We start from the raw sequence: 22,315 nt of genomic DNA, 5'->3' as shown, positions 1-22,315 counted from the left end.
AGAGCAGCTCTGAGGAAGAGTCAAACAGACCCAAAACGTTGAGTCGGTTTCTTTCTTCACACCTGCTGAGTTTTTCCAGCATTTTCTGTTTTTGTTAACGCAAATGCATAAGCTATGTGATACTTGGGTGTAAATCTGAGGGAGTACCGCACTGTTAGGGGTGCTGCCTTTGTGGTGAATAGATCCAAAGCCTGAATGTCCTCTCAAGTGGATGCAAAAGACCCCATGGCACTGCCCAAGAGATGGAAGAAGTTTCTTTGTGTCCTAACCTACATTCAGTGGATTATCTTGGCATTATTTCTTGGCCTTATGTAGGAACTGGCAAGTCTCAAATTGGATATGACATTTCCGACATTATAAATATGACTATAATTCAAAAGTACTTCAGTGAAGCATTTTGGCACACCTTAAGGTGAAGAGGAATAAAAAAAATTCAAGTCTTTCTTGGCTTCCTGCATTCGATGTCCCTGTAAGAAGTCTCACAACACCCTGCCTGATCAGAAATGAGAATGCTAACATACTGAGTCCAAGAACCTCAGCCATTTTAGCTGTGATGTGTTAACTCAGCACAGAATGTGGAGCTGGGCCCTTCCACCCAGAACAGTGCAGTCATTTAACAGAACCCTTTTGTTCAATGGACCCACTAACCACAGTCAAATTCTTTGCCGAGACAGCAGCACGTTCTAGACATCTAATGGTACCGATGCAGCTGTAAAACGCTCCGATCTAGACAGATTGCAAAAAGAAAAGCAATTCCCAGCAGTTTTGCCGATTGGCAGCTTTTTGTTCTGATCCAAGCTGGAAAACTTCTTGGCAGATGCCTCTGTGTTTGTAAAGACAACTCTTGTGGTCCAACAATGTAACTGGCCCACACTTACAGGAAAGAATTGGAACTATCTCAACCATTTCCCTGTAAAGATGAAGTGGTACAAGTTAACTCTTCATTGACACGAGCAGGAAAATTCACAATTTGTTTCTCTTTCTCTCTCTCTCTCTCTCTGGGGTGGCACAGTGGTTAGCACTGCTACCTCACAGTGCCAGGGACCCAGGTTCGATTCTCAGCTTGGGTCACTATCTGTGCGGAGTCTGCATGTTTGCCTCATGTCTGCTTGGGTTTCCTCTGCATTCTCTGATTTCCCCCTACAGTCCAAAAGATGTGCGGGTTAGGTGGATTGACCATGCTAAATTGACCCTTAGTGTCAGGGGGTTTAGCAGGATAAATATGTGTGGTTATGGGGATAAGGCCTGGGTGGGATTGTTGTTGGTGCAGACTCGATGGGCCAAATTGCCTCCTTTTGCACATAGGATTTCTATGATTTTCTTTTCTCTCTCTCTCTTTCTGTTCCTCCCCTACTCACCACAGTCTTCCCCCCCTCATTCAACTGGGCTGATGGCCACAGATGCTAACTGCCAATCGTTACCTCATCCAAGTGGGATGCCTCATTATCCTTTAAAAAGCATCTGGATGAGTACTTGGCACGCCATAACATTCAAGGCTATGTGCCAAGTGCTAGCAAGTGGGATTAGGTGGGCAGGTAAGGGCATTTTATGCATTGGTGCAGACTCGATGGGCCGAGGTGCCTCTTCTGCACTGTAGCCTGTGATTCTGTTCTTAAAGCACTGCTAGACAAAGGAAGACTTGCATTTATATCACGCCTTACATGATCTCAGGACATTGAATAGTACTTTACAGCCAATGAAGTACTTTTGAAGTGCAGTCACGGTTGTCAGATGAGCATCAACAACCTATATGTTTCCAGAGGGCATTGACATTTTAGCCTAACCTGCTCCTCTCCCATTGACAGGCACACTTTCCAACTTAGGGAGTGAGGGCAATGCTGTCTTGACTTTTCAATGAACAATACAGACCAGGAACAGGCCCTTCGGCCCACCAAGCCTGCGCCGATTCCTAATCCTTACTTATTGCCCATACGCAGTTTCTATCCCTCTATTCACCTCCTATTCATGTGTCTATCAAGAAATGCCTTGAATGTTGCTAACATGCCTGCTTCCCTGGCAGTGCATTCCAGGCACCCATCACCCTCTGTGTGAAAAACTTTCCCTGCATGTCTCTCCCAAACTTAGCCCCTCTCACCCTGAACCTGTGCCCTCTCATAGTTGACCTTACTGCATTGAGAAAGAGCCTCTGACTATCCACCCTATCTCTATTATAGACCTCTGACTATCCACCCTAAATCAATTGTAGACCTCTATCCAACGCAAGCATTGAGGCTAACAATGATGTCCCAATCACCTCCCATCAGGTTTAGCACAGATTTGGCCTCGAACCTTAATGGATTTCCAGCGCTTCCTCATAGACCCTGGAATGTTCTGGAATTTCCTCCTCCATCTCTCCTCCTTGAAGCCTAGCTTTTTGATCATCTGCCCTAATATCACCAGATGTGCCTTGTTGCCAAATTTCAGAATCACAGAAGAAGCCCGTTGGCTCACTGAGTCTGCACCAACACATGAAAGGCCCTGACTGCCACCTAATCCCACTTGCCAGCACTTGGCCTTGAATGTTATGGTGTGTCAAGTGCTCATCCAGGTACTTTTTAAAGGATGTGATGCATCCCGCCTCCACCACCCTCCCAGGCAGTGCATTCCAGACCGTCACTACGCTCTGAGTAAGAAAGGTTTTTCTCAAATCTCCCCTAAACCTCCCGCCCCTCACTTTTGACTTATGTCCCCTCGTAACTGACCCTTCAACTAAGGGGAACAGTTGCTCCCTATCCACCCTGTCCATGCTCCTCATAATCTTGTACACCTCAATCAGGTCGCCCCTCAGTCTTCTCTGCTCATATGAAATCAATCCAAGCCTATCCAATTTACATGTTCCATCCCAGGCAGCATCCTGGTGAATCTCCTCTGCACGCCCTCCAGTGCAATCACATCATTCCTATAATGCGATGACCAGAACTGCACACAGTACTCCAGCTGTGGCCTCACCAAAGTTCTACACAACTCCATCACGACCTCTCTGCTTTTGTAATCTATACCCCGATTGATAAAGGTGAGTGCGCCATATGCCTTTTTCACCACCCTATTAACTTGCCTTCCCTCCCTCAGAGATCTACAGATAAGCACGCCAAGGTCATTTGTTCTTTGGAACTCCCCAGTATCAGACCTTTCATAGTATATTTCCTTGTCAAATTATTCCTTCCAAAGTGCATCACCTCATGTTTTTCAGGGTTGATTACACTCCAGCAAAGCAGATAGGGACACTTCACTAAGTTAAAGAGGCTGCAAAAAAGTAAGTTGCTATCGTTCACTTTAGCTATTCCACTCAACTCTTCCAGTCAGCCCACCTTGCTCCTACCAAGGAGCAGGCATTGCGCTCCTCCGCCTCTGTCCTTGGTTAAAACAATGTCGCAGCAGTGACAGCACATTCTGTCAAGCTGCTTCATGTCAGCCATAGTTCTCTGGGTAGCAGTCTTGCCTCTGAGTTAGAAGGCTGTGGGTCCAAGACCTACTCCAGAGTCTCCAAGCTGATGCTGTCAGCATAGGACAGAGAGAGTGCTGCACTGTCAGAGTTGCCCTCTTCCGGGTGAGACATTATATCAAGGCCCTATCTGCCTTCTTAGCTGTGTGTGAAAGATACCAGGGTATTATTTGATTTGATTTTGATTATGATTTGATTTATTGTCACATGCATTGGTATATGACAAGTTCCTTGCGTGCTATACAGATAAAGCACACTTTGTAGACCAGAGGTATTATCTCCAGTGCCCTGGCTAATATTTATCCCTCCAACAACATTGCTAAATCATTACTTGGTCGTTATTACGTTGCTGTTTGTGAGAGCCTTGCTTAATTTGCTGCATTTTTAAAATACTTCATTGGCTGCAAGGCCAATGAACCAGTGAACAGTGCTGTACAAATGCGAGTCTTCCTTTCCCTTGCTCCGGTAGCAGCACGTACCTACTGCGCTGAGCATCGGAACAACTCACAAATGTTTAGCCTGAATCTGTTTGATCATATCGGATGTACTGACTGGTTCTGAAACTTGCTTCCATTTCAGTTAGACATTGGATTTTCTCTGAGCCACCGGTTTATCACCAATGACCTGAACAGCTATCCTAATCAGTAAACGCAGTGCTGTGACAGTAATGACATTGTAAATGGAAAATATGTGACCAGGTTAGATATATTTAGCCAGTGAGTGGACTCAATTCCTCACAAGGTAGCACGGTGGTTAGCACAACTGTGTCACAGTGTCAGGGACCCGGGTCCGATTCCTGGCTTGGGTCACTGTTTGTGTGGAGTTTGCATGTTGACTCTGTGTCTGCGTGGGTTTCCTCCGGGTGCTCCAGTTTCCTCCCACAGTCCAAAAATGCACAGATTAGGTGCACTTGCTGTTCTAAATTCTCCCTCAGTGTACGCGAACAGGCGCCAGAGTGTGGCGACTAGGGGATTTTCACAATAACTTCATTGCAGTGTTAATGTAAGCTGACTTGTGACTAATAAATAAACTTAATACAGTGTAGTAGATGAACTTTTGGGAGATATTTGACAAAAAGCCACAAGGAGGCTTATTGGGAATATTAAATTTGATTTATTATAATGAAAAGTATTGTTTCTTGCATGCTATACAGACAAAGCATACCTTCCATAGGGAGGAAAGGAGAGAGTGCGGGATGTAGTGTTATAGTCATAGCTAGGGTGTAGTGAAAGATTAACTTAATACAAGGTAAGTTCACCAAAAATCTGGCAGCAGCAGGGAAAAAGCTGTTGGTACATGACCTCAGACTTTTGTATCCTTTTCCCAATGGAAGAAGGTGGAAGGGAGAATGTATAGGATGCATGAGGTCCTTAATTATGCTGGCTGCTTTGCCAAGGCAGTAGCAAGTGTAAACAGAGTCAATGGATGGGAGGCAGGTTTGTGTGATGGGCTACATTCACAACCTTTTGTGGTTCGTTGTGGTCTTGGGCAGAACAGGAGTCGTACCAAGGTGTGATACAACCAGAAAGAATGCTTTGTTTGATGCACCTGTAAAGTTGGTGAGAGTCGTAGCTGACATGCCAAATTTCCTTAGTCTTCTGAGAAAGTTGAGGTATTGGTGGGCTTTCTTAACTATAGTGTCGGCATGGGGGGACCAAGACAGGTTGTTGGTGATCTGGGCACCTAAAAGCTTGAAGCTCTCGTCCTTTTCTACTTTGTCCCCATTGATGTAGACAGAAACATTGTTCTCCTTTATGCTTTTTGAATATATGCAATTCCCTTTATTCTTCTGTAGTATGAATTATTGTGATCTTCTGAAATTTGGCTTTCTTGTATTTGTCTTGATGAGTGCCAGATGAAAAACTTTGACAACATGACTTTTTTTACCGCAATATAGAATATAAAGGCAAAGAGATCAGGCTTGAACTGGTTAGACTTCAGCTAGAGTGCAGTGGACAATTCTGGACACGATGGGTGGGATTTTCCAGTCCTTCTTGCCAGCAGGATCATCCAGTCCAACCGAAGGCGGCCCCCTACGTCAGGTTCCCGAAGACACGTGAGCCACGCAAAATGCCTTTGACAGTGGCGCAACCGGAAAATCCTGCCAATGACCATAGGCAAGCTACCTCCACTGTGAAAAATACATCGGGGAGGTGGTGGGAATGGGGCGGGGGCGTATGTGTGTGTTTTGCGGAAAATTCTGTCCCACATTTCAGGAATAAAATGGACTGGAAAGGGTACAGAGATGGTTATCAGAGCATTACCAGAGATGATGGAGTTTGGTTATTAGGAGAGATTGGAAAGATTATAACTATTCTTGGAACACAGAAGGTTAAGAGGTGACCTAATAAAGGTTTTCCAGATGTTGCGATGTTTTGATTGAGTCAGCAGGAAAAATGTAGTCACTCTTAGTTAATAACCGGAAAGCGCAGATTCAGAATCGTAGACGAACCGTCTACTGGGACAATAAGAATTCTTTTCATTCAAAGAGTTGTCAGGACCTGGAATTTTGTTTTATTCTTTCATGGGATGTGGGCGACACTGGTAAGATCAGAGATTTGTGCCTATCCCTAATTGCCTTTGAACTGAATGAGTTTAAGAATCAACCACGCTCTGGAGTTACATGTAAACCAGACCGGGAAAGACAGCAGATTCCCTTCCTTAAAAGTCATTCGTGAACCAGATGGGTTTTCCAACAATCGACAATGGTTTCATGGTCATCCATAGATTCTTAGTTCCAGATTTTTTTGAATTCAAATTCCATCATCTGTCATGATAGGATTCGAACCTAGGTCCTCAGAACGTTAGCTGAGTTTCTGGATTAATAGACTAGCAATGATAGCTCCCCCAGTGGGGGTGTGGGGCTATGACATGGGTGTATGCACAGTGACGGGCGGGGGGCAGAGGCTTATGCAGATGGGAGCTCTCCAAGGTGGGTGGTCAGCAGGATAGAGTCCTGCAATAAAAAATACCTGGAATTAAATCTACTGATGACCATGAAACAATTATTGATTGTTGGAAAAAACCATCTGGTTCACTAACGTCCTTCAGGGAAGGAAATCTGCCATCCTTACCCAGCCTGGCCTACACATGACTTCAAATTCACAGCAATGTGATTGACTCTGAACTGCCCTTAGGCAACTTAAGGACAGGCAATAAATACTGGCCAGCCAGCAATGTCCATGTCCCATGAATGTATACAGAAAAAAAAACTCAGGTCCCATCCCCTGGAAACTGCCCCTAACACTTTTATGGTGCTCAACCTGGCACTGTCAGGGTGCCATCCTAGCAGTGCCCAACAGGGGCATGGTCACTCCCACAACCACCCAGTGACTTCAGTGGCCTCCGATTCACCCCGGCATGGCCATGGCACCTTGTCCTATGCTACTGCAGAACAGTAGTGATTCTCACCAGAATGACGTCTTGCTGGCAAGAGCAATAAGTCGGTGGGGGGGGTACAGAAGATGCCATGTGGGAGTAAGTGAGTGGTTTTAACATAGATTAACTTTTATGTAAATAGGCTTCGCACCCAGCCCACAAAACAGGGCCGGGAGATGGGTGCAAATCACTTTTTTATCCTCACCCGCCATCTTCCCAGCTGCCCACACTGATCAAGCAGTGCAGTGAGCCCGTAAGATCAAGCCCAGAGATGTGGGACTAGGCATTCCTGCTCTTTCAGCACAGGCTGAATTGCTGCCTTCTGTGCAGTAAATTTCTCTGATTCTATGAATCTATTGATTTGTGAAAGCATAGCACACAGGGAAATGTTGGAGTGTATTAAGCCTTTTTACGCAAGGGGCAGTATTTTCCCATCCCTCCCACCACTGGAATTGTAGCGGGCAGGATATGTGTCATGCAAAGGTCAGTTGACCTCAGGCGGGTCTTGGGGCGAATGTGACTGGGAAATCCCACCCAAGGTTTATCATATGATTTTCTTCTCTGTGATTATTCATCTAGCCTGAGCATCACCCAGTGTGTTCTAGAACATAAGGAATAGGAGCAGGAGTAGGCCATCTAGCCTGCCCTGCCGTTCAATAAGATCATGGCTGATCTGAAGTGGATCTGTTCCACTTTCCTGCTTTCTCCCCATAACCCTTAATTCCCTTGTCTGTCAGAAACCTATCTACCCGTGACTTAAATATATTCAGCGAGGTATCCTCCACCACTTCAACAGGCAGAGAATTCCAGAGATTCACCACCCTTTGAGTGAAGAAGTACCTCCTCAACTCCATTCTAAACTGCCCCCCCCCCCCTTATCTTGAGGCTGTGCCCTCTAGTCCTGCTATCCTTTCTGAGCGGGAAGAATCTCTCTACCTCTACCCTGTCCATCCGTTTCATTATCTTATACGTCTCTATAAGATCCCCCCCTCATCCTTCTAAACTCCAACGAGTACAGATCCAGTCTATTTAGTCTCTCTTCATAGTCCAACCCCCTCATCTCCGGTATCAGCCTAGTGAACCTCCTCTGCACTCCCTCCAAGGCCAAAATATCCTTGCGCAAGTGCGGCCACCAAAACTGCACACAGTACTCCAGCTGTGGCCTCACCAGTGCCCTGTACAGTTGCAGCAAGACCTCCCTGCTTTTATATTCTATCCCCCTCGCTATAAAGGCCAGCATTCCATTTGCCTTCTTGATCACCTGCTGCACCCGCAGACTGAGTTTTTGCGACTCATGCGCAAGGACCCCCAGGTCCCTCTGCACCGTAGCATGCTGCAGCTTTTCGCCCTTTAAATAGTAATCCCTCCTACTATTATTTCTGCCAAAGTGGATAACCTCACACTTGCTAACATTGTACTCCATCTGCCAGGTCCTCGCCCACTCGCTCAGCCTATCCAGATCCCTCTGTAGACTTTCCACACCCTCTGCACAATTTGCTTTTCCACTCACCTTCGTGTCATCAGCAAATTTCGTTACCCTACACTCAGCCCCCTCCTCCAGATCATCTATATAAATGGTAAATAGCTGAGGCCCCAGCACCGATCCCTGCGGCACTCCACTAGTCACCAACCGCCAATCAGAATAGCACCCATTGATACCAACTCTCTGCCTCCTATTAGGCAACCAATCCTCTATCCACGCTAATTCCTTACCCCCAACTCCGTCCACCCTAACCTTCTGAAGCAACCTTTTGTGAGCCTTCTGTTTAGCATCGGTCACTATTTTGCTACTGTGAGCTATATATTTAGGGTAGTCACCATCATCCATCCACAAACATTCATTCCCTCCACCACTGTCACACAGTGGCAGCAGTGTGCACCATCTACAAAATGCACTGCAGCAACTCACTGTTTCAATAGCACCTTCCAAACCTACAACTGCTACCATCTACTAGAACAAGGGCAGCAGGCATATTGGAAAGCTACCATCTGCAAGTCTCTCTCCAGGCCACTCACCATCCTGACTTGGAAATATATTGCTGTTCTTTCACTGTCACTGGGTCAAAATCCTGGAACTCCCTCTCTAATAGTACTGTGGATGTACCTACACTACAGAGACTGCAGCAGGTTCAAGATGACTGTTCACCTTCTCACGGGCAATTAAGGACAGGCAATGAATACTGGCTGAGCCTCTGACTTTCAACGATTGAATATTTTTTTAAAAACGTATCCAATAGGTACCTCAAGAGATTCTACTTTGTCCAGAGACTGGTGACAACGTGAGAACTGCCTGATGAGACCCTTGCTACCACAGTGAGTAGTTGAGGCAAATTGCATAGATGCATTTAAGGAGAAGCTTGGTAAGTAAATGAGGATGAATAGAAAATAGTGTCCAAGAAAGAAATAAAGTGGTTGGCGGGGGGAGGCGGTCATGTGAAACATAAATTATTTCATCCAATCCTTACAGTGCAACAGGAGGCCATTCGGCCGATTGCATCTCCACCTACTCTCTGACAGGCCCTATCCCCATAAGCCCACATATTTACCTCAACACTCCCCCTAACTTTCACATCTTGAGACACCAAGGGGCAATTTAGCATGGTCAATCCACCTAACTTGCACATGTATGGAGTGTAGGAGGAAACCGGGGCACCCAGAGGAAACAGATGTAGACACGGGCAGAACATGCAAACTCCACACAGACAATCACACAAGGCTGGAATTGAACCCAGGTCCCTGGCGCTGTGAGGCAGCAGTGCTAACCACTGTGCCACCCCATGAATGGCCTGTTTATGCGCTGTAAATTCTACATAACCCTATGTAATTGGTATTTCTAGGCACTTCACAAAAGGACCGCTGTTTCAGTAAGGGAAAATCCACATATTTTTAGTCATCAATAACACTACCTTTTAATGACTGAGTGGAATGTCATTAGTACTTCCACTGTGATAGCAGTACGAGTTGATGGGTGAGGGGAAGTGAGGTGCTTGCTGGGCCCCAGGCTCTTCTACATCAGTAAGGCCTCAGGCCAAGGGGGGGAGCATTGTTGGCAATTGTGTTGGACGGGACTGGCACCTCTATGGATGGATTGATTTTGATTTGATTTATTATTGCCACATGTATTAACATACAGTGAAAAGCCTTGTTCCTTGCATGCCATACAGACAAAACACACTGTTCATAGAGAAGGAAAGGAGAGAGTGCAGAATGTAGAGTTACAGTCATGGCTAGGGTGTGGAGAAAGATCAACTTAATGCGAGGTAGGTCCATTCAAAAGTCTGGCAGCAGCAGGGAAGAAGCTGTTCTTGAGTCAGTTGGTACGTGATGTCAGACTTTTGTACCTTTTTCCCAATGGAAACATCCGGATTGCGTGGGGTCCTTAATTATACTGGCTGCTTTGCCGAGGCAAAGACAGTCAATGGATGGGAGGCTGGTTTGCATGATGGATTAGGCTACCATTCACGACCTTTTGTAGTTCCTTGCAGTCTTGGGCAGAGCAGGAACCACATCAAGCTGTGACACAACCAGAAAGAATGCTTTGTATAGTGCATTCAAAGGTTTGTTTGTTAAAGGAAAGGGAGGAGTTTTCTTTCATGGTATTTTGATTTGGGAGAATATACAAAGTAGCTGGGGTGGTGGGCAGGGGGTGGTGTTGGTTGTTGTGGTTTCCAGAGACGTCAGTGGACATCCAACCAGTAGAGGCGCCATGGTCAAGTCACAACAAGACCACGGAATGATTTGAAGTGTATGCCAAGGTAAAGGCTGACAAAGAGATTTTGCAAGGATGGAATGTAATAGTCAGCTCATAACACATTATGGTTAATCTGTTAACTGAACAGAGCAGCTTCATCAAGAAGAACGGAATTCCAGGAATTGATGTGAAGTTTATTCGAATCCACATTATAACAAAAAACAAGCTGGTTGAATGATAGGTTATAATTTAACCACAGTTAATGTCCATAAACCCCGTTACCACATTCGACCTTGTCAATGCTCTTGATTAGACGTCTCATTACCAATATTAGTCAGAGACCAATCAAATAATTTACTGCGCTGACGCATGGGAACACCAGCACCTGCATCTTCCCCTTCAAGGTAGGCCCCAATCTGTCTTGGAACTATATCACCGTTCCTTCACTGACCTTGGGTCATAGGGGAAATCCACGATAAAGCTTAAGTTTTAAGTTCATTTATTAATGTCACAAGTAGGCTTACATTAACACTGCAATGAAGTTACTGTGAAAATCCCCACACTCCTGCGCCTGTTCGGGGTTTTTTAAAATTCATTTGTGGGACATGGTGTCTCTGGCTGGGCCAGCATTTATTACCATCCCTAGTTACCCTTGGAGGGCAGTTGAGAGTCAACTACATTGCTGTGGCTCTGGAGTCCCATGTAGGCCAGACGGGGTAAAGACGGCAGATTTCCTTCCCTAAAAGGACATTAGTGAACCAGATGGGTTTTTCCGACAATGGTTTCATGGTCACCAATAGATTCTTAATTCCAGATTTTTTTAAATTGAATTCAAATTCCTCCATCTGCCGTGGCAGGACTCAAACCCAGGTCCTCAGAACATTAGCTGAGTTTCTAGATTAATAGTCTAGTGATAATACCACTAGGCTATCGCCTCCCCACTGAGCGAGAATTTAGCACAACCAATGCACCTAACCAGCATACGTTTCAGACTATGGGAGGAAACTGGAGCACTGGCAAGAAACGCACGCAGACACAGGGAGAAGGTACAGACTACACACAGACAGTGACCCAAGCCGGGATTCGAACTAGGATCCCTGGCGCTGTGAGACAGCAGTGCTAACCACTGTGCCACCCATATTAAAGGATTTAATAGCAGAGTGTTTAGAAATACATAATATAATCAAACAGAGTCAGCATGGCTTCATGAAGGGGAAATCATGCCAGATAAATTTATTAGAATTCTTTGAGCTGGTATTGGAGCAGAATAGATAAAAGGGAACCAGTAGATGTAATGTACTTGATAAACATTTGATAAGTTATCTGTTACGAATCCCACTTTCATGTGAGGGTGTCCCAAAACCCAGAAGGGTAACTTGGAACACCAGTTCTTAGTGGTATATATGATTTTGGCATAATGTGAGGAACGATGTACAATCCAGTGAGGAAACAGTACAGTCATTGTGTGAACAATTAATGAAGAATATTTATTAACTTAAAAGAAACAAACTTAAAACACACACGATAAGAAGCACCATAATACAATGTGAGGACCTAAGTACACTGATGACTATACACACATCATTTCACATGAAACTATTCCTTGGTCCCCAACACTCTCCGTTACCTAACACTCTGAGACTCCCCTTTTCCTAAACAACATCTATATTAAGTAATTCTATGAGTTAAATCCAGCAAAAACAATTACCACATACAGGGTTAATGTGGCTACATCTGGGAAACAGTCGTCTGGTTCAGCAAAGGCGGAAAATGGTGACTTTTTTCCAGAGACTATATCTGCAACTGCTGCAATTCTGCTGTTAGCTGTATCTCCTTGCATACTGTTTCACATTTATACTATTTCTTTCCCTTTGATGTTATTCACCCTGTGGAGTTGGCTTTTGGCGGGTATATGGCATATGGCCACCTTTCCCTGGCTGTTCAGTAGCTCCCATTTACATGTTCTAGAATCATAGAATCCTTGCAGTGCAGAAGGAGGCCTTCGGCCCATTGAATCTGCACCGACCCCATTCCCACGCAGGCTCTATCTCCGTAAACCCACATATTAACCTTGCTAATCCCCTGACACTAGGGTCAATTTAGTCAATTAACCTAACCCGCACATCTTTGGACTGTGGGAGGAAACTGGAGCACCCGGTGGAAACCCACACAGACACCAGGAGAATGTGCAAACTCCACAAGGACAGTCACCCGAGGCCAGAATTGAACCCGGATCCCTGGACTGTAAGGCAGCAGGGCTAACCACTGTGCTACCCCTGCCATCTTAACTTTTTCCTCTCTTGGCTCTCTACATCCCTCAATGACACCATTAACACGCCCGTCTTTGGCTTATGTCTGTGACGCATTTGTCAATTTCCCCTTTGTCCTGATCATTCCCTATTAGGAACATGGGAATTAGGAGCGGGAGTGGGCAATTCAGGCCATCAAGTCTGCTCCACATGATCATGGCTGATCTTATCCTGGTCTCAACTCCACTTTTCTGTCTGCTCCCATAGCCCTTTATCCCACTTTTCGTCAGGAATATATCTATCTATCTCCTTCTTGAATCTTTTGATTGATTCTGACTCCACTGCACTCTGGGGCAGATTCACAACCCTCTGAGAGAAGTAGTTTCTCCTCTTCTTAGTTTTAATCTACCTCCTCTCACTAAGCTCTTTTTCTAGACAGTCCCACAAGGGGGAACATCTGTTCAACTGTTTTATTCTGGTCCCAGCTCCTCCGCACCCTTTCCAAGTATATAATTATTTTCATCTCCACTTTTCTTCAGTTCTGTAGAAGGGTTATTTAGACTCAGAACATTAAGTCTGCTTCTCTCCACCGTGGCTGCCAGACCTACTGAGTTTATCCAACATTTTCTGTTTTTGTTACTAGTTAGACCACACCTGGAATACTGTGGGTAGTTTTGGTCCATTTATCTAAGGAAAGCCAAAATGGCATTGGAGGCAGTCCAGAGAAAGTTCACGAGGTTGATCCTGTGTACGGAGGGGTTTTCTTATGAGGAAATGTTGAGTAGTTGGGGCTGTACTTATTGGAGTTTAGAAGAATGAGAAGTGGCACAGTGGCAAGCACTGCTGCCTCACAGCTCCAGGAACTCAGGTTCAATTCCAGCTGACTCTGTGAAGTTTTGTACCTTCTCCCCATGTCTGCATGGGTTTCTTCCAGGTGCTCTGGTTTCCCCACACAATCCAAAGATGTGCAGGTTAGGTGGATTGGCCATGCTAAATTGCCCCTTAATGTCCGAAGATGTGCAGGTTGGGTGGCTTGTCCGTGCTAAATTGCCCCTTAGGGCTCGTTGGGCCGAAGGGCCTGTTTCCCGTGCTGGGTTGTTCTTTGTTCTTTCACAAGATCTGTAAGTTAGGTGGATTAGAGGAGAAAATACATGGGGTCATAGGGATAGGGCCTGGATGGAATGTTTTCTTAGAGAGTCAGTGCAGACTCGATAGGCCAAATGGCCTCCTTCTGCACTGTAGGGATTCAATGATGACTTTATTGAGAAATATAGGACTTTCAGGGGCTTGACAGGGTAGATGCTGAGAAGTTGGGGAAAGCTTTGGAAAGAGTGCAAGGAAGGTTTACCAGGATGTTGCCTGGCCTCGAGGGTGTTGGCTATGAGAAGAGGTTGAATAAACTCGGATTGTTTTCACTGGAAAGACAGAGGCTGAGGGGATACCTGATAGGGGTCTACAAAATTATGATGGTTACAGACAGGGTGGATAATCAGAGGCTTTTTCCAAGGAAGGAAGTGTCAATTACAAGGGGGCACAGGTTCAAGGCGAGAAGGGGAAAGTTTAAGGGAGAAGTGCGGGGGAAGTTTTTCACACAGAGAGTGGTGGGTGCCTAGAAAGCGCTACCAGAGGTGGTGATGGAAGCAGGCACATTAGCAACACTTAAGAGGCATCTGGATAGGTACATGAATAGGGAGTGAATAGAGGGATACGGATCACGTAAGGGCAGAAGGTTTTTTTTAGTTTAGTTCAGGCATCATGATTGGCACAGACTTGGAGGACCAAAGGGCCTGTTTCCATGCTGTACTTTTCTTTGCTCTCTTTGTTGTGGGAGAGTCTAGGAACAGAGGACATAATCTTACAGTAAGATAGAGATGAGGAGGAATTTCTTCTCTCAGAGGGTATTACCTCTGTGGAATTCTATCCCACAAAGGGCTGTAGGGGCTGCGTCGTTAAGTATATTCAAGGTTGAGATAGACATATTTTTAATCAGCAAGGGAATTGAAAATTAAGGCAGGAAAGTGGAATTGAATATTATCATATCAGATCAATCACGATCTCATTGAATGGCGGAGTAGACTCGATGGGTTAATGGCCTACTTCTGCTCCTACATCTTATGGGTCATAAGCCTGGAACTCCCTTCCTAACACTGTTATATGTAATACTCCACATGGGTTGGAGGGGTTCACAAAGAAGGCTCACCACCACTTTCTCAAGGACAATTAGAGATGGGCAATAAATGCTGGCACTGCCAGCGTCGCTCACATCCCATGAAAGAATAAAGAGAAGTGTGGACTGGATGAGACTCAGTGAGACAATCTGATGATGTATATAAAGTGATACCCGTTTTGTCAAGGCGTCTAATGACCCTACCCCAGGAAATCAACATCTTCATAGAATCCCTACAATTCAATCCATCATGCCTGCACTTACACCAATCCCACCCAGACCCTATCCCGTAACCCCACATATTTACCCTGGTGGTCCTCCTGACACTAAGGGGCAATTTAGCATGGCTAGTCACCCTAACCTGCACATCTTGGAATGTGGGAGGAAACCAGCGCAGACATGGGGAGAACATGCAGACTCCACACAGTCACCCAAGGCCAGGAATTGAACCTGGGTCCCTGGCGCTGTGAAGCAGCAGCGCTATCTACTGTGCCACCATGCTGCCCTCTTCTTCAGGTAAAAGAGGACAAAAATATTATCTTGGGTCAGGGAAATTGAGGGGAAAGAGACCCAGCAGCCAATTTGGCTGGGAGGCACGGTAGCGCAGCGGTTAGCACTGCTGCTTCACAGCTCCAGGATCCTGGGTTCGATTCCTGGCTCAGGTCACTGTCTTGTGGAGTTTGCACATTCTCCTTGTGTTTGCATGGGTTTCCTCCGGGTACTCCGGTTTCCTCCCACAGTCCAAAGATGTGCGGGTTAGGTTAATTGGCCATGCGAAGAAATTGCCCCTTAGTGTCCACGGATGTATAGGTTAGAGGGATTAGTGGGTATAATATGTAGGGATATGGGGGTAGGGCTTGGATGGGATTGTGTTTGATGCAGACTTGATGGGCCAAAGGGCCTCTTTCTGCACTGATCCCATGGTCTATGAATTTGTTCAAAGCCAGTTCCCAGAAAATGCATCAAAATAAATGAATAGACAACTATGTTGAGGGATAATTATTAGCCAGGAATGCAGGACCGAATGCTCTTGCTTTTCATCCAAGGACTGCTATGGAATCTTTTATGCTATGGGTGGCACAGTGACACAGTGGTTAGCACTGTTGCCTCACAGCGCCAGAGACCTGGGTTCGATTCCCGGCTTATCTGTGTGCAGTTTGCAGGTTTTCCCCTGTGTCTGCGTTGGATTCCTCTGGGGTCTCCACTTTCCTCCCACAGTCCAAAAGATGTGCTGGTTTGGTGCATTGGCCATGCTAAATTCTTCCTCAGTATACCCGAACAGGCGCCGGAGTGTGGCAACTAGGGGATTTTCACAGTAACTTCATTACAGTGTTAATTTAAGCTGACTTGTGACTAATAAATAATCTTTACATCCATCTGAGGGGGTCTAGGTTTATCGAGGGCACCTCCACCCGTGCAGCACTCCCACAGACCCAGCACTGGCAGAGTCAGCGTGGATAATGTGTTAAAGTTTCCAGAGCAGGACTTGAACTCACATCTGCTGACTCAGTGACGAGAGTCCTACCCACTGAACTATAACAAAGGAATGTTCTTAACAAGTTATCCTCCATTAAAAACACATGCAAGCTTAACTCTCAGATAAATTGTATTTTAATTAATTTTTTACTGCTTGTGCATGGCCTTTTCACTTGACTGAATGAATACATGTTTAATGTTACATTGTCTCACAGCAAAAGTTTAACAAAGCAAATTATAAAACCAAAAACACACAAGGTGCTTAACTCCCAGCGAACTCACTCCACTGAACGGAGAAATATTTTACACGCACACTTCACAATTTAAAGTTACACTTCATGTCCAGAACCCACCTAACTGGCTGTATTGTGCTTTGAGGAAACCAGTGATAATGAAAAGCGCTTTATATTTTGTAATTTTATATTATCTCTATCGCCATTAATATATTAAAAATCTTAAACCTGCATGTGTCTATTCCTATCTCCCAACCTACTATAAATGTGACTGAGGAAGCTTTCACTCCCATCTTGTGTTAGTCTGCCAGTGGACATGCCGTCCCTGGAGGTATTTACAACCGAAGCCAAGTTCCACAAGCAGTTTCCAATCCAAGAATAGACATTGGGATTTAGAATGGGACATTGGGAAGATAAAACTTAAAAATGGATTCTGAATTTACCTCTGTGCTTCCTGGTCCCAATATCCCAGACCCTCAAACCTGTGTTCACCTGAAACCTGCATTTGGTCTTGACTTAACCTGTGTGGAATCCCCAGGAGAGATTGACAAAGATATTTTTTCTGCTTGGTGGCGCAGTGGTTGAAGTTTATTTATTACTGTCACAAGTAGGCTTACCTTAACGGTGCAATGATGTTAGCGCTGCTGCCTCACAGCGTCAGGGACCCAGGTTCGATTCCTGGCTTGGGTCACTGTCTTTACGGAGTCTGTACATTCTCCCTGTGCCTGCGTGGGTTTCCCCCCTCCCCTCTGCTCTGGTTTCCTCCTGCAGTCCAAAGGTGTACGGGTTAGGTGGATTGGCCGTGCTAAATTGCCCTTTACTGTCAAGGGAACTAGCTAGGGTAAATACACAGTGTCATAGGGATAGGGCCTGAGTGGGAATGTGGTCGGTGCAGACTTGATGGGCTGAATGGCCACATTCTGTACTGTAGGGATTCAGTGATTCTAAAACTCACAGGTAATGGGTAAGATGCAAACCCCTGTGGACTTGTAGCCCCAGCAAGAGGCGGAATCTGCAGAAGAGGAGGGAAGAAGATGGTGAGGAAGGAAATAAGTTGAAATTGCGACTTCCCTTTCAGGAGGTTCACTCAATCTAGGGCCTCGTGCCTGGGAAAAGCAGATGGAGTAAACTCACACCCCTCTAGGCTAGAGAATTTCAGAGAATCAGAACCCTTTCAGTGAAGAAATTGCTCCCAATCTCAGTCCTAAATGTTTGGTCCCATCATCCTGAGACTGTGACAACAGTCCCCAACCAGCGGAAACAATCTGTCCTGTCGAACCCCTTCAGAAACTAGTAGATTTCAATCAGATCGCCTCTTAATCTTCTAAACTCCAGAAAATATAGGCCCAATTTACTCAGCCCCTCGGAGGATTCCTATAGAGTAGAAGGAGGCCATTCTGCCCTTTGAGCCTGCACTGACAACAATCCCACCCAGGCCCTATATCTCCATAACTCCATGTATTTACCCAGCTCGTCCTCCCAACATTAAGGGCAAAATAACATGGCCAATCAACCTAACTCGCACATCATCTCAGGGGCCAATCTTGTGAACCGAAGCTGTGCTGCCTCCAAGGTGACTAAATCCTTCCTTAAACATGGAGACCAGAATTGCATACAATACTCCAATTGCCACCTGTCCAACTGGAGTAAGACTTTATTCCTCTACACCAATTCTCTTGGAATAAAGGTCAATATGTCACTTTTTTTAAAACTCATTTTGTAGGACATGGGCGTTGCTGGCTGGCCAGCATTTATTATCCATCCCTAATTGTTGAGAGTCAACCACATCGCTGTGGCTCTGGAGTCACATTTCGGCCAGACCGGGTAAGGACGGCAGATTTCCATCCCTAAAGGACATTAGTGAACCAGATGGGTTTTTCTAACATGATTTCATGGCCATCAGTAGGTTCTTAATTCCAGATTTTTTTTATTGAATTCAAATTCCACCATCTGCCTTGGTGAGATTCGAACCCGAGTCCCCCAAAACATTAGCTGAGTTTCTGGATTAATAGTCCAGTGATAATACCACTAGGTCATTGCCTTCTGAATTGCTTGCTATACCCGCATGCTGACTTTCTGCATTCCTTGTACGAGCACATTTTTTGGACACCAGCACTTACAAGCTTTACACCTTTCAAAGAAATTCTATTTTTCTACTCTTACAGCCAAAGATAATGACTTCACATTTTCCCACATCATATTCCATTTGCCATCTTGTTGCCCATTCCTTTAATCTCTCCATATCTCTTTGCGGCCTTTGTGTCTTCCTCACAGCTTGCATTCCCCTCTAGCTTTGTGTTGTCGGCAAACTTAGATTTGTTACCCTGCCTTTCCATCAAAGTAATTAATATAGAATGTAAATAGCTGAGGCACCAGCCCCTGATCCTTGTGGAACTTTACTAGTCACAACTTGCCAACTCAGTGACGCTTGTTTGCAAACCAAATTAAACCAGCCCTATCACGGCAGCGAGGAGGGTGATGGGGTGGAACCTCAAGACAGATCGGTGGAGGAGATTACACTTTACAAAATAACCCAGCACCTCTCATGGGTCAGTTGGTAATTCTACTGCCTCGATGCCAATACAGTCCAGGCTATAGTTCAATCTCTTAACCATGCTGAGTTAACTGTTCCTAGTCAGTGCAGCAATTGGGAGTGCAACAACTGGCCTCAGCACTGCGGGCTGGTGGTGAGGGGGGGTGGAATTGATTAGGGTACCCATTCCTCAAAATCACGTGATATTTGGGCATTGGGTGGGGCAGGGATTGGGTGCAGCTGTGAAGCCCCTTCCCCCAACATGTCTGAATAGGACAGCACAGTGGTTAGCACTGCTGCCTCACAGCGCCAGGAACCCGGGTTCAATTCCTGGCTTGAGTCACTGGAGTTTGCACATTCTCCCCGCGTCTGCGTGGGTTTCCTCCGGGTTCTCCAGTTTCCTCCTACAATCTGAAAGACGTACTGGTTAGGTGCATTAACCAGAACAGATGCTGAAGTGTGGCGACTAAGGGAATTTCACAGTAACTTCATGGCAGCGTTAATGTAAGCCTTACTTGTGACTAATAAATGAACTGTAACTTCCTGTGTCTGAGTGGGTTTCTTCCACATGCTCCAGTTTACTCTCACAGTCCAAAGATGTGTAGTTTAGATGAATTTGCCATGCTAAATTACCCCTTGGTGTCCAAAGGTTAGGTGGATTGGCTAGGCCAAATTGCCCCTTAGTATCCAAAAGCTAGATGGATTGGCCATACGAAATTGCCCCTTAGTATCCAATGGTTAGGTGGATTGGCTATGCTAAGTTGCCCCTTCATGTCCCAAGTTGTGTAGATTAGGGGGGGTTAGTAGTGTAAATAAGTGGGTTTATGGAGATAGGGCAGGGGTGGCCTGGGTAAGATGTTCTGCTGGAGAGTCAGTGCAGACGCGATGGGCTGAATGGCCTCCTTCTGTACTATAAGAATTCTGTGAAGAAAGGTCACTTGCTGAGGCATTTGTGGAAGCTGTACCCTGGCAATAACAAATGTTTATAGGACCCATATCCAAGAGGGTGAGCGCCCATGGAATGTGTACCCCAGCAAGAGTCAGCACCTTCAGGAGAGGGCACTGGGCGTAAGCATCATTGGCAAAGAGAATAATTCTGGTGTGGGGGAGAGGGAAGTTCCAATGTTTGTTAAATTGCAGTAATGAATTGCAGGCCAGCACACAGGGTGCAGACTGAAAGAAGTTCATTGTGAAATGTTTATTTTTAAAAGGCCTCAGCAATGGGCTGCCCAGAAGAGGGCCTTTGGATGAAAACAGTGACTAATTTTGCACTGCTGTTCCAGCCAGGAGCAATGTGTTTTGCTGCAAGCTGATCTGCCCGCTGCTCAACAAGCAGGAATGATCGGAAGGCTAATAAACTGACACACAAATATTAAAGATATAAATATATCTCACTAGGGAGCTTCACACTGAACCTATTTCAGGATCAGCTATGACTCCCACAGCGAAATGGAAGGGAGAAACACACAGACACAGAAACAAAGAATAAATGATAGCAATTTAAGAGGGTCTTCGGCCCTTCCTGTCTGTGCTGACCCTTTCAAAGAACTGTCCCATTAGTTCCAGTCCCTTTTGCATCAGATGTATGGATATGAACTGGGACAGGCACAAACATCTGTGATGCAAACAGATTTTAAAGTTGATTTTGCTCCATCATTTGCCAATCCCCACCCCGCTAGCAGCTTCTCTCTCAGAATCCCAGGTTGCAGACCCCAAAACTAAAGAGAATGGTCCCCCCTTTCCTTCCTCAGATAAGCTGTTCCATCTGGATGAGCTCACAGATTGAACTGGGCCACCCTGGCATTATGGATGACAGTAAGCTCATGACCTCTTCAAGGGAACAATCCATTCGACAGGATAGGACGGGGGGCTTTTTCTTAACATATTCCAGCATTGCAGAACAGTGACCATACAATCCCTACAGTGCAGAAGGAAGCCTGCACCAGTCTCCAAAGAGCATCCCACCCGGGCACTCCCCTGTAACCCCACACACTTACTGTGGCTAATCCAACTAAGCCACGCTTCTTTGGACACTGAGGGATAATTTAGCTTGGCCAATTCACCTAACCCGCACATCTTTGGACACTAAGGGGCAATTTAGCATGGCCAATCCACCTAACCTACACATCTTTGGACACTAAGGAGCAATTTGGCATGGCCAATCCACCTAACCTTTGTGACGACACCTCAAAAAGCACTTGCTTGGTTGTAAAGTGCCTTGTGGGTCCTGAAAGGTTCTATAAAAATACAAGTCTTCCTTTGTATAAAAGCAAAATACTGTGGATGCTGGAAATCAGAAATAAAAACAGAAAATGGTGGAAAATCTCAGCGGGTCAGGCAGCGTCTGTGGTGAGAGAAACGGGGCTAACATTTCAAGTCTAGTCATCCAGACTCGCAATCTGTTTCTCTCCCCACAGATGCTGCCTGACCTGCCAAGCTTTTCCAGCATTTTCAGTTTCCTTAAGTCTTCCTTTGTGGTTTGGTGGATGGCACCCTCACCTCTTGAGCAAGAAGGTTGTAGGTTCAAGTTCCATTCTAAAGGTTGGAGCATATGAGCTAGGCTGACGCTCCCAGCGCAGTGCTGAGAGAATGCAGTGCTGACAGAACGCTGTGCTGACAGAGGTAGCATTAAAACAAGGTCCTAAGTGATTACGCAGGTGGATGTGAAGGCATTAGTTTGAGGAACGGGTAGAGGGGGGTGGTTAGGTTTGCAGACAGTGATAGTGAAGTACCACAAGAATCAGTACTGAGGGCTCAACTAGTTACGCTCTATACCAATAACTTGGATGAAGGGGCTGCCTGTATTGTAGCTAAATTTGCAGATGATTCAAAGATAGGTAGGAGAGGAAGTTGCAAGGACGATACAAAGTCTGTAAAGGGAGAAAGATAGAGTTTAATGCAGACGAGTGTGAGGTATCGCATTTTGGAAGGACAAACCAAGGTAGAACATACAAGGTAAGTGGTAGGGCACTGAAGAATGTAGTAGGACAGAGGGATCTGGGAATACAGATACATAATTCCCTAAAAGTGGCGTCACAGGTAGTTGTTGTTCGTCCATCGTCATCGATGAGGACCTCGACACCATTAGTCATTTTAAAGCTGGCTGCAGTGTGTCCAAAGATGACTGATCAGGCCAATTCGGGCAC

Source organism: Carcharhinus amblyrhynchos, unplaced genomic scaffold, assembly GCF_965287045.1.
Source record: "Carcharhinus amblyrhynchos unplaced genomic scaffold, sCarAmb.v2.hapA scaffold_37, whole genome shotgun sequence".
Taxonomy (NCBI): Eukaryota; Metazoa; Chordata; class Chondrichthyes; order Carcharhiniformes; family Carcharhinidae; genus Carcharhinus; species Carcharhinus amblyrhynchos.
The sequence above is the reverse complement of the archived record's forward strand: the minus strand, read 5'-3'. Positions refer to the sequence as shown.